Below are 20,362 nucleotides of genomic sequence, written 5' to 3' on the forward strand. Positions count from 1 at the left end.
AAAAGTTTAGCAAGAACTCACCAACACTTGAGGTAAAATTCGGTAAGTTTCTTCAGTTTCTAGTTTTGATTTTTGAACTATGGTGCATAAGCTGAGTTTGATGGGAACTTTAGGGAATCTAGGCCAAAGGTTGAGGGAGAGCAAGCTAAGGAGGTGTAGAGGTTGTCTTGAAACCGAAACCCCATTAAAGGTAAGAATTCTAAGCTTCTAACTCTGATGTTTTGACTGGTTTTGCTGAGTTTCTGAGCTTAGGGTCAGCTATGGTGAATTTTGGGATTAGGGATGCATGTGCTTGAGTTCTAGGTATTTGGGGTGCTTGGGATGAGTGGAGTGTGTTCATAAGGTTGTTTCTGAGTTTGGTAAAGTTTTGGAGAAGTTTTGGTTGAGTTTGGTTCGAGGAAATCGCAGGAAGAGAAATTTGGAGTTTGCCTGTCTGTGACTAGCGCTACAGCGCTAGCCTTTGGGCGCTGTAGCACTAGGCCAAGCTTCCTGGAGGATTTTTCTTCTGTTTGTAGCGCTGTAGCGCCCTCCCATGAGCGTTGTAGCACTACCCTGTCTTCTAAAGGGGATTTTAGGATTGTTTGCAAGGGTTTGGGGTTTGGTTCCACCACCTTGTTTGGTGTAACTAGGACTTCCCGGGGGCTCGGGAATAGCCCCGAGGCTAGGTTTTGGACTTGAGGTTTGATGATGACTTTGGCCTATGGTTGTGTATAAGTGAGCGCTAGGGCTCAAAAGGGATCGTGCTCAAGGAGTCAAGTGATCAAAGCTAGCAAATCAAAAGGTAAGAAAACTGCACCCGGTTATATGATTGTGATGGGACTAAGTGCTCCCGATACTTGTATTGTGTCAATGATGGTATCATGCCATGGGACATGTGATAGCGGCCTAAGAGTGCCGAACACAGTATTTGCGCACAAGGCGCGGCTTGGCCACTGGTAGCCGAGGACAGCTTAATATTCACTGAGCTCGGTTTAAGCGGGCTGGAGTCAGTGGGATAACGGAGGGAGCGGCCTGAGGGCGCTAGCCCTAGTTATCATTTGTGAAATGTTAGTTGATATGAGTTAATATGTTAGTATGTTGAATACTTGATTATACTTGATGTTTATATGGTTGAGAATATGTGATGCACTATGAGATATTGATTTGTCTGTTGGTTGCTTATGCTCTGTTGCTATGTTTTCTTGCTGGGCCTTGGCTCACAGGTGCTATGTGGTGCAGGTAAAGGCAAAGGCAAGCTGGACCAATCCTGAGATGGAGAGCTGCGGGGTTGAATGTACATAGCCAGTTGTTTGATCGCCATGGTCGAGGAGTGGATCAGGACAAGGATTGTCTAACTGTCTGTTTTGCCTTAATATGGCTGGTTATTGTATTTAAACCTTATATCTTTTGTAAACGGTCTTTAAACTTAATATTTTTTGGGATTCCGTGTAAACAGGAAATATGTCATAGTGAAACTATGGCTTTCGAGACCAAAACATTTTAACCCTAGTTCCTTTATAATTTCAATAGCACGTTTTTAATTAAATGACTTGATTAGCAAGTCCAGCACTTTATAAACACACAGTGTAACGGTCTTGGCTATCCAGGGCATTGCAACTTGGTATCAGAGCATCCTAGGTTTATGGGTCTTGAAGACTGACTGGATATGTACATTCCCCGCGAGAGATAAGCTCAACTCAGGGTTTGGTAATTGTTTATACATGATTATGTGTTTAAATGACTTGAGTGAGATATGATTGTTGATATCTGATTGGTGGATAGGGATCATGAGATACTGATAGGGCCTGGCCCTTGACTATTGCATGATGCTATTGAGGTGTGCTTATTAGCACTGCTGTGCATGTGAATGAATATTTGGATAAATTGTTATAAATTGATTGTCTATGAATGATTGGAGTTCCAGTGATGGATCATGGAAGGATTATTACCCTGTCATCATAGCCTAATTACCGAGTCGTTGACTGCAAATTGACTTGGATAGTTATGCGTCCAGGAAAGTCCACGCGACTAGCCGGCAGGTCCGTGGCTAGAGATGATGATCAGGGCCCGACTCCTTCGCCAGTCCCTGAGAACTGGCAGCAGCTAATGGCCGACATGCAGGCTCGGCTTCAGAGCCAAGATGAACAGATTCGAATTCTGCAGTAGGCTCCATCTGGGAGTGTTGCCCCTATTGTGCCACCTGCAGTGGTATCGGTAGCGCGGCCACTTGATTTTGGGAACAAATGGGAGCCGTTGTATGAGCGGTTCAGGAAGCAACAACCCCCGATCGTCGAGGGAGGACCAGATCCACTGAAGGCTGAGCAGTGGATGACTATGATCACTACCATACTTGATTTTATGAGAGTGGAAGGACATGACAGGGTGGCCTGTGCCACTTATATGCTGAGGGAGGATGCCCGAATCTGGTGGGAGGCGGCATCATAGACTAGAGATGTTTCTGCATTGACTTGGGAAGGGTTTAAGGACTTGTTTATTCAGAAGTATTATAATGTTTCCATCAGGGCAGTGAAGAAAAATGAGTTCGTGGGGCTGGTTCAGGGCAGTATGACAGTTACAGAATATGCCCTGAAGTTCGATAGACTCACGAAGTTCGCACCAGATCTTGTGCCTACTGATGTAGCTAGGCATGACAGATTTATCAGAGGGCTGAATGCAATGATAGCCTGAGATGTGAGAATTACCACAGTTCCTGGAGGAACAACTTATGCCCAGGCTGTGGAGAAGGCTTTTACCGCTGAGGAAGCGGAGAATAAGATATGGAGAGAGAGCGCTGTGAGAAGGGAGGGCCGCAGGGCGGTGCCTCCATACTCTGGTTCTGGTAGGGGTGGAGGCCCCAATGATTTGAAGAGATAGACTCCTGATGCTTCGATCGCTCCTGGTCCTGATAGGAGAGGTCGGGGTAATCAGGGTGGCCGTCAGGGAGGCGTTGGTTCATGGAGGACTTATCCGGAGTGCACGAGGTGCAAGAGACGCCATCCGGGCGAGTGTCGGGCTAAGGCTTGCTATGTGTGCGGGGTGGTGGGACACCTCAGAAAGGATTGCCCGAATGTGAAGAAGGGAGATACAGGGAAGGTGGATAGCTTGACTCCAGCTCGAGTGTTCACCCTGACGCAGGCGGAGGCCGAGGCTAGTCCCTCGGTAGTGATAGGTCAGCTTTCTAGCGCTGGTACTCCTTTTACTGTATTGATTGATTCTGGTGCTACGCACTCATTTGTATCTGATAAGGTGATTGATAGATTTTGTAGACCTAGTGAGTATAGTACTTCAGGGTTTGGGACTATTTTTCCTATAGGAGAACTGGTAGTATCTAGGAGATGGATTAGAGCACTGCCAGTGATAGTTGATGGTAGGGAGTTGTCAGTAGACTTGATTGAGTTGAGTATGGAGGATTTTGATTTGATTCTAGGTATGGATTGGCTGGTTAGATATGGAGCTACCATTGACTGTAGGAAGAGGATGGTGACTTTTGAACCAGAGGGCGAGGATCCCTTTGTTTTTGTGGGAGCGGTTCATGGACCCCGCGTACCCAGGATATCTGCGTTGAGAGCCAGAGATTTGCTACAGGGTGGATGTGTAGGCTTTCTGGCTAGTGTGGTGGATACCACCAGAGTTTCACCAGTAGGACCGAAGGAGACCAGATTAGTTTGCGAGTTCTTGGATGTGTTTCCTGAGGATTTGCCTGGGTTGCCGCTGCGTAGAGAGGTTCAGTCTGTCATTCAATTGGCGCCATGGATGGAGCCAGTGTTGAGGGCACCATATAGGATGGCACCGGCGGAATTGAAAGAATTAAAGATACATTTTCAGGAGCTTCTGGATTTGGGGTTCATCAGGCCTAGTTACTCACCATGGGGTGCTCCAATTTTTTTTGTAAAGAAGAAGGACGGGACTTTGAGAATGTGTATCGACTACCAAGAATTGAACAAGTTGACTATCAAGAATAAGTATCCCTTACCAAGGATTGATGACTTGTTCGATCAGCTGCAGGGTAAGACGGTGTTCTCAAAGATTGATCTTCGATCTGGTTATCACCAGCTGAGGATCAAGGATGAGGACATACCTAAGACGGCCTTCCGCACGTGGTACGGGCACTATGAGTTCTTGGTCATGTCTTTTGGGTTGACCAATGCCCCAGCAACCTTTATGGATTTAATGAACAGGGTGTTCAATGATTTCTTAGATCAGTTCGTTATTGTCTTCATTGACGACATCTTGGTATATTCCAGTTCAGAGGCAGAGCACGAGCTTCATCTTCGACAGGTTCTTCAGAGGTTGAGGGAGCATCAGTTGTACGCCAAGTTTAAGAAGTGTGAATTCTGGCTACCCGAAGTGACATTCCTTGGACATATCGTAGGTACAGATGGGATTAAGGTGGACCCATCCAAGATAGAGGCAGTTAGGGATTGGCCGAGGCCATGGAACGCCTCGGAGGTGCGGAGTTTTCTTGGGTTAGAAGGTTATTACAGACGGTTTGTAGAGGGCTTTTCAAAGATAGCAGCATCGATGACAGAATTGACAAGGAAGAATTTGAAGTTTATCTGGTCAGACAAGTGTGAAGACAGTTTCCAAGAGTTGAAGCGACGACTTATTACAACGCCAGTGTTGAGTCTTCCTTCGGGGGAAGGGAAGTTTGTTGTTTACTCTGATGCATCGAGGTTGGGCTTAGGTTGTGTGTTGATGCAGAATGAGAAGGTTATAGCTTATGCATCACGACAACTAAAGGAGTATGAGCAGCGGTATCCTACCCATGATTTGGAGCTGGCAGCAGTGGTTTTTGCACTGAAGATTTGGCGACACTATCTATATGGGGAGAAGTGCGAGGTATACACTGACCATAAGAGCCTGAAGTATTCTTTACACAGAAGGACCTGAACATGAGAGAGAGGCCAATTCGATCATGACAGTGACCTGACTGGACCGATAATGACAGTAGATAGGATAAGTAAACATACCATTATTATCTATTCTAGTCATATTATATAGTTGATCATAGGTCAATTCGATCTCAATTCTGAGTTGTTAGTATTCTAACTGATTATATTATTTGAGTTCTACGACTTGTTCGTTACTAGCTTACCCTACATACTAGCCCATACTTACATATTGGGAACTCGGTAGTATAATTGATGGGGAGTGTTAATCATAGATTTGAACATCTATAGCTTCTGATGAAGAAATGAAACGATGGTTTCCTTTTAGTTTGGTTCAAGGTGCTAAGGAACTAAGTGTTTTAAGGATAAAATACAATGAAGGGTAAAATGGTATTTTAGTCCCATCTCATTGTAGATCTTATGTAGAGGATTGAGTGACAATTATGGTTGTAACAATGGATAATTAATAACGTATCTATATTTGTTATAGAGCGTTCTATGAATTCAAGAGTGCAATTCCAAGTCTTTAGTGGAGTCACGAGGAATTAATAAGTTAGTAAATTTATTTGTTAGATTTACGATAACTTATTGGAGCTTGATTTCATAGGCCCATGGTCCCTACTGTACCTTGGATAAAATTATCTAGATAGTCTCAATTAATTGATTTAATTATCAATTTTAATTATCAAAGTTAACCAGGTCAATTTTGGATAGTTTCACAGAGTTATACAATTTAGAGAAGAAAAGAGAAATTAGGGCAGATTTATTAAATAAGATAAATTGGTATCTAAAGTAATAAATAAGTTTAAATCAAGGTTCAAATAATAAATAATTAATTTAACAAAGGATTTGAGTAATTATTTAATTAATTAATCAATAGAAAATAATACAGACCTTGATTTTTAAGTCCAACGGGCTTATAATTAAATGAGAAATTTCACTGGCCTAAAGCCCATGATAATTTCGACATAGGGATGTTAATTTGCTATTATTTTATTGATTTTTTAATTAAATAAGTGACCTAATTAAGCCTATAAAATGAATGTTAAGTGAGAGTTGAAATCAGATTTTTAAATCACAAGTTTCTGATAGGCTTTAGATTCTCCCTACTACATAAGTTCTTTTCTAAGCCTCATTGTTCTTTTCTCTTCTTCTCTCTGTATCTATCTCACGTGTTGAGAATTACCCACCCTAGTCTAGGTGATTCTAATGATACTTTGGAAGACTGTGAAGAAAGTTGAAGAATAGTTCAGTTTCTTGGTAATACTCTACGACAGAAAGGATACAATGGTTAGGGAAACTGAAGGAATGACTCTATCATTTCGCTGCGTATAATGTAAGTATTTTTATCATTATTTCTGTTTGAATTCAATTTTAGAAACATGTTTTAGGTTTTCTTATATTAATTTTTTTAATATAAGATCTACATGAAAATAAACAATATCCTGTATAAGTTTTCCCAACAGTTTTCTCAAGCAGCGTTTAGATTGCTTTGAGTACAAGGTCTTTCTCTCTCTAGAAAAACGAACCCTTTAAAATGAGACTCCCAGTCCTATTTATAGAAGCTGGGATCGTTAATACTAATCATTCGTAATTAATATACATTATTCCCGTTATTGGGGAATTAATACCAATTCAATGCATTGGGCGGCATTGGATAGAAACCATGGCCCCAGCGAGGTCCGTAGGGCCCACTACAGAAAGGTACCTACTACTTATGGGGAACATGCCCCAGGTACTGTCAGGGCATGTTGTATGTATATCCATGTCAGTCGACGTAGTGGGAGTGTGAATTTTCAAGTCATACAATTGACAACACTGTGGATGGATCGCCTAAAAGGTTGGCAGGTGATCCTCTGACACTGCAAACCTGCATCAGTTGACACATGGTTGGCCTTCTAGATCCCGAGGACAAGGTCCTTGGCCTAGAAGATAATTTTTTGTAAGGAAACCAAGGACTACTAACAAGTTCTCGGGGTATGGACTCGGAGAGATGTCCGTAACCTACCTTTATTCGAGGGATGTGGCCTCATCTGAACAAGTACGCGTCCTTGCCACATGCTCTACTCAGATTTCCACGTGTCCTTTGGTGAAAACACACGCAACAGACATAAACAAGAGTTCATAATAACTTCAGGATTACGATCAATTTGTATGTGATCATCTTATTGATATGTTTGATTAATACTTATAAAGTAAACAATATTAATAACATATCGGGTCCTGTTCATGTATAACCACTTTATACAAAGTACCTCCACTAAGATGTCCTACTACATCAGTAATCCGGATCTAGATTACATGTATTCATAATTCTATTGAACCGTAGTTACAGTACTTAATCCAAAGAATTTATATAACTTTGTTTTACTGCGAACTATTTAAATTTGTTGCCCACAATCATAATCATCTCGTACCAATACAAGATTGTAGTCACAATAAAAAATTTATGAATTTTCTGATATCATATAATATTATTCTATCAATAATAATAAACAATCAATATATGCTATTTTTTTTTTCAATTATTAATTTCATAAAACATTATTCAATACATATGCTCTAAATGGCACTAATCCCAATAGAAATAACTAGAGAATTATAGTGAAATAATCCTCTATGGCTGTAACACTTGGTCTCTACAGTCAATAATATTGACTCGTGGACTAGGTGGATTTTTAACCACTGAACCACATAAAATCTCTGTATTCATATTTCATTTCTGAATTTATTCTCTTGATCGTTTTTTTTTGTTGACGAAAATCTGCGTCTGCACACACATTATCATTTGTTGTAAATTTTGGAATAAATTTGGCATAAAAAATAGCTAGCAGTATATTTGATTCAATATTAAGCAATATTTATAATTGTGGTTGACTAAGATGTAAATTTATTCAAATAATCAATAATAATTAATAATCCTTTAAAATTTATTGAGAATATACAAAAATTAGTTTTTTTATATAATTTTTTTATTGGAATTATGGACTTTAATATATTTTTTACTATTAATTATCAATAAATCATAATAATTAGTAACAATATAATAAATTAAAAATTAAAAATTTATTAGTGTGTTAAATTTAATTCATATTACATTTGTGCAAAATTTAACATATTTTTTTAACATAAATTAAATTTAGTATACTTTTTAAAATACTATTTATACTACTTATTTGAGTTTTTGCACATTTAGTATCTTGTGATTTGGTAAAGTATCATTTTGATACCTTCTATTACTAATATTACTCACTTGGTACCCTCAATTTTGAAAATTAATTAAAAATGGCACCTTGCTGAAATTTGGTCAACATATTTTTCTTAATGACTAGATTATCCTCAATTATAATAAATTTATAAATTTTAATTTATATTTAGTTATTTATAAATATATTTAATTAATAAAAAAAACATAATTAGACTTAACAATAAATTTTTTTAATTTGTTTACCAAATTTAACAACACAATTTCATCTTCATCTTTCATCTCTATCTTCAACCTGAAAATCCAAATACTCAAAATGAATTAAAAGTTGTTTTATTCTTTTCCCACTCTTTCTCATTCCTTATTTCTGGCTATCCACTCCCCAACTGTTCTTCACAGTAAAACAACCCAGTAAAATAGAGCTAAAAAAACAAAATGAAAAACAATCAAAATGCAAAAAGTTTCCCTTCGTAGGATCTGCTCTTTAGAAAATAAAGCTCTTACTGTCCTTCATTTGTTCAACAATTACAGAAAAAAAACAAATGATTAACAACAACAAACTCAATTCAAAGAGCTTCAATCTTTTCCAATCAAAAGTAGAGTTAAAAGCAAAACCAAACCCATATTATCCTCATCAATGCTCAATACTCATATTTCAAACTAAAAATTAAACCCATATTCGAATTTATTCAAACTCATACAAGAAAAATAAAAAACAAAATACATCAAGCTTTACAAATGGCAAAACCATTCTCAATTTCTAATCATGAAAAGGCAGAGTTTTATAAGAACTCACAACCTAGTGCACCACCCCAGAGCCTCCGTCACAAAGCCTATGTGGCCACCACCCCGGAGCCTCTGTCGCGAACCCAAATGCACCTGACACCAGTGTCGACAACCTACAATATCATAAGAGAAGGTGAAAGGAAGAAGAGGAAAATGAAGAGATGGGAAAACAGATTGGAAAATCAGAGCTAATACCATATTAGCTAGGGCTTCAATGGTGCATAAACTGCCAATGAAATCTTTTAAAAAAAAATCAAGAATTTTGCAGTGCCACCATCTTCTCTAGCCATCAGTGTGCACCCATAAATGTTGCAGAGCTTCTCTACCATTCAACGCAGTTCAACTGTTACATGTGCACCCATAAATATGTGTTGCATAAATGTTGCAACAAAACTATTTATTTGGAACTCTTATTACTATGAGGATTTTAAATATTCCTAATCAGAAAATTCTAGAAGAATTGAAAATGTCTTAAGAGATATAAATTCAAACTCGTGCACATTATATAACAAAAATCTTTGTATGACCTAAAGATATGTCAGTGAATAATTATTGGAAGAAACAAGTATGGTTGTCTATGCATTATGAATTCGTATATTACATTGCAAATGGATCTTGAAGAGCTTCTAATTACATCATAAAATTATTGAAGAACAACTATTAGATTGAAAATTATCAAATATATATTTTGTTTACAAATTAGATTATGAGTAGAGAAGTTCTGAAGTACTTTATATACATAAAGAATCATAATATATATGATTGTTTGATGTAGAAATTAAAGAACATATAACGAGAATGCAATAAATATATATTTTTGAAATAACATCTTTATTGCGAATGAAAATTGATATTATTGAAGATATTAAGTCATGAATGTGTACTTAAAATTTAAAATTTTGGGATGACTAATAGTCATAAATAAAGAATATCTACAAATATGATGCATATTTATAACATTATTTATATGTTATGTCAATAAACAATGTTATATATATAGGTGTGAATGATCTAATATGTTGGATAAATATTAATGTTCTATTTCACACATATGTTCTAGAAGAGTTATAGTAAATATATGGTCATGGACAATTTATGGTGATATCTAAAGTGGTGTTTTGATAATTACAATAAAAATATATATGAGATATCTGATCAACAAAATTACTAAGGATATTTGAATAAGGGGAAGATATATACATATTGTAGTCTTTCTTCCTTAGTACAGGTTTTATCCCACGGAGTTAATCTGACAAGGTTTTTAATGATGCAACAGTAAATCATGTTGAGATACATGCAATTCATGAGACAAGTGGAGAATGTATGACTGAGATCAACGACACAACATATTCGAGGAACATGTGGATTATCACTCGATAAAGAAGTACCAACAATTATCTATGAAGTTAATGGTGCATGCAATGCTCAGGTAAAATGAGATACATTAAAGAATATAGAACTAAACACATTTCATCGAAGTTCTTCTTCACACATGGTCTTCAAAAGAGCGATGATATTAATGTTCAACAAATTTGATCTCGTAGACTTATTCACAAAGTCATTCTTAACATCAACATTGAAGAAGATGGTACATAAGTTTGAAATGCATCGATTAAAGATCACATAGAATGTGACGATTAGGGGAGTAAATAAACAATATACTCCTTTTCCTTACCAAGTTTTTGTCCCACTAAGTCTTTCTGGCAAGGATTTTAATGATGCAGCTATTATGAACATCTAAGGGGGAGTGCTATAAATATTTTAATATATAAATGAATGTCCATAATAATGGAGAATCCCCCAATCAAAATTAAAATAATAGAGAATCAGTAGGTTACATAAAGATATATATCATCATTAATTCTTGATTACATTTATGTTAGTTACTTGATTTTCCTAGATCATATTTATTTGTATAAATAAGAGTCCATCTCCATTGAAATAAGACACAAGAGTTCATTCTCTTTATATCTTTCTATTACTTTGTCTAATTCTTTTCTCTATACTCTATATTTTAGTATTTTTAATAGTTTTATACGAAAATTTTAAATTACTTATTTCTTTATATTTTTTTATGATATACATTATTATTTTTAATATACATCATTTTTCATCTAAAATAAATATTACAAAAAAATTATTTCTGTGAATTTATTTTTCATTTTTTATGATATATACTTTATATTTGTTGTTTATATTCAACAAAATTATAAAAAAAAATTCATTGATTACACAATGTTGATACAATCAAACAATTTTTTTTAAACAATACAATTATGTTAGTAGATTAATACTTTTGTTTCATTGATTTTTTATGCATTACATTATTTTAACATTTCATTAATTTTGTATGATTTATGTTGAACCGAAAAACAAAGGGAGAGAAATAAAAATATAAATCAATATATATAAAAAAAATATAATATATGTATATATCACATAACAAAAAAAAAACATGATAAATATATATTAATAAAGATAAAGTGCAGAAAGATTTTTATTCACGTGTAGTTAAGAAAATAATAAAAAAGAGAGAGAGAAATCGGTATAGGTGAGAAAGAAAAATTAGGGGAATTTTCTCCGCTCACCTATCTCTCTCTTCTCTCTTTTCTCTTCTCACTTATCCATTTATTTAAACGTATTATGAAAACAGTTTTAACTACAAGACTCTCTATAAATAAATAAAAAGGGACAGAAGAAAAAAGGGGGATTGACATTTTGCATCAGGAAACAAACAGAGATAAAAAAAATCACAGTATTTCTTCAAATTGTTCAAGGTTTCACAGATAAATATCTATCCCTAAATTTCTTCTTCTTCCCTAGTTTTCTCTTGCTCCATCATGGAATGCACTCATTCCTTTCTTTTCATTTACCATAGAATGTACTCATTCTACTCCAAAAAAATTAATGGATGCACTGATTCTTAAATCTATGGAATGCACTCATTCCACTACAAATCTATGGAATGCACTTATTCTACTACAAATCTATTGAATGCACTTATTCCACTCCAAATTTATAGAATGCAGTCATTCCGCTCTTAATTTTTTTTTTTTTTAAATAAAGTTGAATGGTTGTGTTGTCAAAATTATCACAAAATCTCAATTTTGATAAAGAAGAAGTAAAGCAAGATTGGTGACCAAATTTAATACCTCACGGCAAAACACCAAGCTGAAAAGTCACAAAAAGAAAAAAAAAAACTCTCGAATAATTGAAATGTGTAATTATTTGATGAGACAAAGTCCAAAATAGATATCATGTTTGTGATGGATTAACCAAAAAAAACAAATTGATTCGGTATATATATATAAATGGTATGCGACAAATAAAACAGGAGCATGCATATACACTAAGTACTCGAAACCTATCATATATATATATGCATGTATAAAAGTTAATGTATTTAACTTGGTGCATACACTCACTACCATACATAAACGTGACCGGCCAAGAAAAAATCCAATTCATAGTATGTTAAGTTTGAATATATAAAATGATATGTATATCGTAGTGACACACTGGTAAAAAAAATTCAAAGTTTATCATTTATCAATTGCGCACATGTGTATCAAATTTGAAACAAAATCTCAGTCTTAAGTCAAACTATTAAAGCAAAAGTTAAGAGATATGTGCATATGGGTATTAAATTTGGAACCAAGTCCCAACGTTCCACCGACTTAAGCAAAAGTAAAATAAGTGTGTATGCAATTTTAAACAAAATATATATGTAAGTTTTCAGTTTTGTTATCAGTCAAATTTATATAAGCCAAACTCATAATCTATCTATATATATATTAAGTGGAGAAAGCGACTACGTATATATGATACCTTCAAAAAAAAAAAAAAGTGTATGGTGCACATACAATATATATATATACAAAAGGTTTACCTTGAGGATAAAAAAGTTGTGTGTATGCTCTATCAAAGAATGACAACTTATCATATGACTCTTATTTTATCTCTGTAAAACTATTAAATAGACTCGGAGATATAACTAATAATCAAATAATATATTAAAAAATATCTCTAATTCGAAACCAAATTTAAATTCGAGTTTTAAGATATTTATATTATTTTATAAATTCCAAAACATAAATACAATCAGATTTTATCTCAAAATTTTAATTTCAAATATTAAAGTAAAATTTGAATTTTAAAATAGTGATATTATCTGATATAAAATTTTAGATTTATTCCTCAAAATTTTTGGAATAATCAATTAAAATATTTGTCAAATAGTCTCTTTATATATAAAACAAATTCTCGATAAAAAAATATGTATAAAGAGATTTCAAGATATAAAATCGTCATAAAAAAATGATGAAATTCTAAAACCATGTAAATGGTATAAAATTTTCAAATCCCAAATGAGCACATTAAAGTATCTGAAATGATAAAATCTATTTTAAATAGTATCTCAAAGAAGTCATTTACCTCAACAAAAATCCCAAAAGAGGTCTTTTACCTCAAAATTCAAAAGTGTACTAAAGTAACTTCAAAACCTTAGAAAATGGTATTTTAAAGAGGTCATTTGCCTCAAAATTCAAAAACACTCCAAAGCATCTCTAAAATAAGAATACCCAAATTTCAAAGTGAGGTTGTCAACCTCAAAAATTCTGAAATATCCCAAATGCTTTGAACTACATTTGATTTGATTCCTCTAAAGAATACGTAGGCAACTTAGTCGCTAAAACTAAGTGCAGTCACATGAACCCCAAGTTCCAAAAATTCTCGAATATCAAACACAACTCTAAAGTTCGGCAAAAGGTCATTCACCTCGAATTTTTTCCTAACTTACAAAACACTAAATAAATCCATGATATGATCATCTACCGGAATTTCATAAATTTATAAAAAATATCATGAATTCCTATGAATGGTCATTTATCGGAATTCTTCCACTCATTTTCTAAAATATCTATCTAGAACTACAAGTGACTTTATCCTTCATAAAGAGGGTATGTAGGCAACTCAATCAGTCAATTTACTGAGTACAGTCACAATTCCAATTCCCTCAAAAATTTTGACAAAAAATACACAAGTAATTAATATCATCATAATTGGAATCAAAATGTTTCCTTTAAATAAAATGGTAGTAATTAAGAGGTTATTCTTATAATCTTGGATGGGTCGAATCCAAACTAATAAACTCTTATGCTCTAAAATCGGCATAGGTGAAATTGTGTTCGGCAAAAATTTTAATATATTAAATTTGAAATTTTTGTCTAACATGATTTTTGGCATGCCTAGTGGGACCCATTCTCCTTTTCATCTCCAAATATGATGATTTTACTAATTCAAAATTTTAGTGCGAACCTTGTTGTTTATATTACAGGGGGAAAATGGCACAACTAGTTACTATTTATTTCCATCAGTTACCAACTATCGATAGTAACAATGGACAGAAGCCTAAGAGGAATCAAATTTTTGCCTCATTCTCTATTGGCTGGGTGCCTATCACTTACAGTGTACCCAAACCAATGTTGAACTTGAAAACCATCACCGAAGCTTGGTAAGCCTTTGTTGACGGTGAAATCTCGTCAACGATATAAGATTGGAAAATTGAGACTGTATTGCCAAAGATATCTTAGAAGAAGATTGAGAGAACTTGAAAGAGTAAATATGCAGAACTACAATGGAGTAAAATTCGTATATTGCTTAACAGCCTCAGCATACAATAAATTTTCCAACCCCTTTTCTGGAGGGGTGATGATCTATTTATACTGGAGTTCTAATGGCTCCCCATACATTGTGGTCCCAGGGGACAAGATTGTACATAGGTACATTGTCAGGGTAGTGGCACAGGTCGTGGTGGAGCAGAAGGTTATGGTGTCGGTTTGGTACATAGTCAGAGGTATGCATGTAGTGCTTCCACTCTCTATACAAATCCGTACCTCCACTACTTGTAGGACACAGATGTCATGGTCATGCTTCTGTCCTCCTCATGGTTGTACGTCCTGCACCCGTACACGTACGGGTACTTTGTACCTGATGGTTATGCATGCGAGGGTGCGAGGCCCAACGTAGTGCGAGACCCTCAAGTGCATGGCGAGGCATGACAGGGTGCGAGGGTGCGAGACCCTTGGGTGTACGTCAAGGCATGCGTTGGTGCAAGGCGCTTGCGAGGGTATGAGACCCTCGGGTGCATGGCGAGGCATGCGAGGGTACGAGGGTGCGAGACCCTAGGGTGCGCGGTGTCATGGGCCGGCTATTTGGGTACTCCAACTAGACGGAACGTGCAGCACTTGCAGTACTTCAAGCTAGCAAGTCAGCCTACAACACACACCTGCAGGCAAACAAACTCAGTGGTTAGCCACATATACATCTCGGTCATCCAACATGAAATAATGAAGTATGAGCAAGCACAAAGCAAGTCATTCCTAGGAACGTCCACACAACACAAAGCACAAAACAAGGCATGTGGCACGCAATGGCCCAACGAAGATAAAAAACAAGTAATACATAGGCAACAAGAAAGCACACAGGGGCAAGTATGGATAAATATCATTTTATTAATATATAGCCTTGATAGGGCAAGGGAGTACACAACTTTGGCCCCTATCTGTTGATAGCCGTGGTGCTTCCCTAAGTCACCAGGTCACCTCCCCCTAAGGAGCCTTCTAGGGAAATAAGGTCTTCCCTGTAACATATATGATTTTAGTCTGGGAGACATATGCATAATTACAAAACTGCCACTACCCTATCCCATGAGGTTGCTTAGTGCAAGACTTGACTAATGATCAAGCACCAAGGCATGCTCACTTACAAAATGGCCCCATGTGGGTGTGCCAAAGGGGCAGCACTCCACACTCTCCCCCACTTAATTCTTCGGCGTCCTCGACAAAGTAGCTTGTAGATCTTCCATCTTTTGCGTGAGCTTCTTTAAGTCTTCCGCCCTCCTTATGCTTTTTACGATCAGTGGTGACCGTCCTTTCTGGCAGGATTTCTTTAGGTTGACGCTTGCTCCTTGGCTGAATGATGACTCCTCCTCTGGTTGACTAGTTGCGCTATGGATTTGCTAGATCTTCATGATACGACTTCGAGTTGGTGACGTGTAGGACCGGGTGTATCTTCATCCATGCTGGTAGGTCGACTTTGTAGGAAGTTAGGCCAACTTTTGAGATGAATGAGACCGGACCCTCGTACTTGCGAACAAGTCTGATTTCTTTGTCTCCTTGGAATCTCAACTATTCGGGCCACAGCTTGATTAACACTAAGTCACCTGCTTTGAACTCCAGTGGTCTGCGCTTCTGATCTACCCACTTCTTCATTCTTCTTGATGCTTTTTCTAAATAAGCTCGGGCAATCTCTGTTGTTTTCTTCCAGTCTTTTGTGAAGTGAAAGGCTCGCGGGTTCCGACCGCAGTATTCGTCCACTGTGTGGGGCAACAGTGGCTGCTGTCCATTAACAACTTCAAAAGGGCTCTTATTCGATGAAGAACTCTTTTGAGAGTTGAAGAAAAATTGAGCTACATCGAGTAGTTGCGGCCAATTCTTCTGATTGGCATTGACAAAGTGGCGCAAGTACTCCTCCAACATCCCGTTAAATCTTTCTGTCTGCCCATCTGTCTTTGGATGGTAGCTCGAGGATATGTTCAGTTGTGACCCCAAGAGACTGAATAGTTCAGACCAAAAGGTCCCAGTGAATCTTCCATCTCGGTCACTAACAATGTTCTGGGGCACTCCCCAATATTTGACAATATGCTTGAAAAATTGTCGGGCTGTCTCCTCTGCCGAACAGTACTTCGACACCGGGATGAATGTGGCGTACTTCGAGAATCTGTCCACGACCACCATGATCGCACTTAAATCCCCTGTCTTCGGTAGGCTGGTTATAAAGTCAAGCGACACACTCTCCCATGGTCAGCTTGGGACTCGCAATGGCTCCAACAACCCAGGTGTCTTGTTCCTATTGACCTTGTCTTGCTGGCAGATGAGACAGGTCTTGGTGTACTCCACTACATCATCTCACATTTGTGGCTAGTAGTATCCCTGCTTCAAGAGGGCGTGCGTTCTCTGCCACCCTGGATGACCTGCCCACAAGGTGTCATGACACTCGCTTAGTAATGTCCTCCACAAATCTCCAGCTTTCGGAACATACAAGCGACCCCCTTTGGCCCATAGAAGATCATTCTTCACCCAGAACTGGCGAGTCTTGCCTTCTTTTACGAGCTTCGGGATAGTCTTGACAACCGGGTCTTTCTTTAGGTTTTCTTTGATGCGCTCCTTGAGTGGAGTGTTCACCACGCTAGCCGAAAAACTAGTCAAGATCTTTAGAGTCGCCAATTCTGCTTTGCGACTCAAGGCGTCAGCTGCCTGGTTAAAGCGTCCTGCCCTGTGCTCAAAACGAAAGTCAAATTCCGCCACGAACTCCTACCATCGAGCCTGCTTAGGGGTCAGTTTCGGCTGAGTAATGAAATGACTAACCGCTGCATTATCCGTCTTCACCACGAACTTTGACCCTGGCAAGTAATGTCTCCACACTCGCAAGCAATGGATAACTGCGAGGAGTTCCTTCTCCTGGGCAGTATACCGCCTCTCATCTTCAGACAGCTTGCGACTCTCATATGCTACCAGGTGGTCTTCTTCTACTAGTACTCCTCCCAAAGAATAATCTGAGGCATCTGTCTGTACTTCGAAGGGCTTGCTAACATCTGGCAAGGCAAGAACATGATCCTTCATCATGGCTTCCTTCAGACTCCTGAATGCTTCAGCACACTTGTCAGTCCACACCCAAGTCACACCTTTTTTCAGCAGCTCGGTCAAGGGTGTCGCCCTTCTTGAGTAGCCATCCACAAATTGTCTATAGTAGTTGGCTAGGCCCAAGAAGGAGCGGAGTTCTTTCACGTTTGTGGGGGCTTTCCATTCTTGGATTGCCCTCACCTTCTCCAGATCCATAAGAATTCGACCACGTTCAACAACGTGGCCTAGGAACTTGATGCTCTCCTGTGCAAATGAGCATTTCTCGGGCTTTACATATAGCTGGTTCTCTCTCAACTTCTGAAACACTTGAGCCAAGTGTTCTTGATGCTCTTCAATCGTGGCGCTATAAACCATGATATCATCCAAGTACACCACCACGAACTTATCTAGATACTCGTGGAATACTTGGTTCATCAGTGTGGAGAAAGTGGCAGGTGCATTTGTCAACCCAAACGACATTACTCGAAACTCAAATGCTCCATATCGAGTAACGCACGTTGTCTTTGGTTCATCCCCATCTGCAATCCTCACCTGATAATAGCCCGATCTCAAGTCCAACTTTGTGAAGTATTTGGCTCCACTTAGCTGGTCGAACAAATCAGCCATTAGAGGGATGGGGTAGGTGTTGCGAACTGTCACCTTGTTGAGAGTCCTATAATCAATGCATAGTCTCAAGCTCCCATCGTGCTTCTTCTGGAATAGCACAGGTGCGCCAAATGGCACCTTCGACGGTCTGATGAAGCCTGCCTCCAATAACTCTTTTAGTTGTTTCCTCAACTCTTCTAGCTCAGGGGGTGCCATTCTGTAAGGCGCTTTTGTTGGAGGTTTCGCTCCCGGCACCGGCTCTATCTTGTAATCAATCTCCCATCTTTGGTGGCAAGGCTTTGGGGAGTTTATCTGGCATCACATCCCCATACATCTCCAAGACCCTTGTAATTTCTAGTGGAACAATCTCTTCCACTGATTCTTCGAACACGGTGGGTACTGCTACATATGTGGGCTCCTGCTTCTTCAGACCCTTCTTGAACTATAATGCTGATAGAAGCTTCACACCAGGGGGTGGTTTCACCTTTGCGGGCACCATTGAGGGAGTCTCTCCCATTATGAGCAAACTCCCAGTGGCAAGAATTGGGATGGAACCTTTCTCGGTTAAAAAGTCCATCCCCAAAACTACATCGAAGTCGTCCATATGGACCACCACTAAGTCAGTCTGTCCCTCCCACGTGTCGAATTTAACTTTTACGCCTTTAGCCATGTCAGTTGTGGCCAAGGCCTTGGAGTTGACCGCTTTCATATGGCCTGAATCTTTCTCCAGTTTTAGTCCCAGTCATTTTGCTTCAAGTTCTGAGATGAAGTTGTGGGTGGCGCCTGTGTCGATCATCACACTTTTGGCAGGCTTGTCGTTGATGGTGGCATCCACGAACATTAGCCCCTTCCCCAGGGCCTTCTTCCCTTTTTCGCCATGTTTCTTGAGAGCATTCAACAGGCAGACAATGCCCATGTGCGCGTACTCTTCATCCTCCTCTTCTCCTTCGCCTTGTTCTTCTTGGCCAATGAGGGCATTCAACTTGCCCCTGTAAGGGAAAACTGCCAACTTATGTGGGCCTTTGTAGAGCCAACAAGCTAGCGGCTTCCTCCCTGCAGTAGCATCTGTACCGCTTGCAGAACTGGACTCTGCTATCCTCTTCTCTCCCCCACTCTTACCCTACCATGACTTCCCAGACTTCTTACTCCCAGCGCTACTTGAGCTGGTTGGAGGGGTAGCCCTTTTCGGCAAGCTGCTCTCTAGAGTGTAGTCTGTTAAGCGTTCAGCAGCAGCTTGAGTAGTGGCTAGGTCAGACACACGCTGTCTTTGAAGTTCTTGCTTGGCCCACGGTTTCAATCCCTCGAAGAAGCAGAAGAGCCTGTCTACTTCGGACATGTCCTTTATGTCGAGCATTAGTCCCAAAAACTTCTTCACATATTCTCGGACTGTCCCGACTTGTTTGAGCTCTCTCAACTGGCGTCGAGCCATGTACGCGACATTTTCTAGCAGAAATTGCGTCTTTAATTCTCTCTTCAGGTCTACCCAAGATGTGATGGCGCACCTACCATTCTCTATATCGTCATACTTGATCCTCCACCACACCTTGGCATCCCCAGACAAGTACATGGTAGCCATGGCGACCTTTCCTTCTTCCGAATCGGCCCACACGGCTCCAAAATAGTGTTCCATGTCGAAGAGGAAATTTTATAAGTCCTTCGCGTCTCTGGCCCCGTTATAGGGCCTTGGCTCGGGCACTTTAACTCGGCCATATTCCATACCTATCAGCCCTGTTGCAGGGGCATTCCCAACCGCTCGCATGGTTAGGTTTACCTTGGCAGTTAGCTCAGCCATTTCTTCTCTGAGCACGCCAATTACCTCCCTGCAGTCTTCCGTAGTGTCATTTATGGAAACTTGTTGTTCCTTCAGCATGTGCTCCACTGCCGCAATGCGCTCTTCCCACCGAGGGGAAACATAAGTACTTGTTGGAGTGTTTCTTTGCTCCAACGCGATTATTCTGGATAGGAGAACGTCATTTTCCTTTTCTAGCGCAGCTATGCGATTGTTTGCATCTGACGATCCAAAGTTATGACTTGCAGAGGAAAGATCCCTGACCCTTTCTTCCAGGCCATCTAATTCCCCTACACACTTCTCAAGTGCTTCGATCCTCTGAGTGTTGCTCACCATTAGTGTGTTTTTCCAAGCTCTTTCTAACCTGGCTCTGATACCAACTGTCACGGGCTGGCTATTTGGGTACTCCAACTAGGCTGAACGTGCG

The sequence above is a fragment of the Humulus lupulus genome, chromosome 9 (assembly GCF_963169125.1).
Source record: "Humulus lupulus chromosome 9, drHumLupu1.1, whole genome shotgun sequence".
Taxonomy (NCBI): domain Eukaryota; kingdom Viridiplantae; phylum Streptophyta; class Magnoliopsida; order Rosales; family Cannabaceae; genus Humulus; species Humulus lupulus.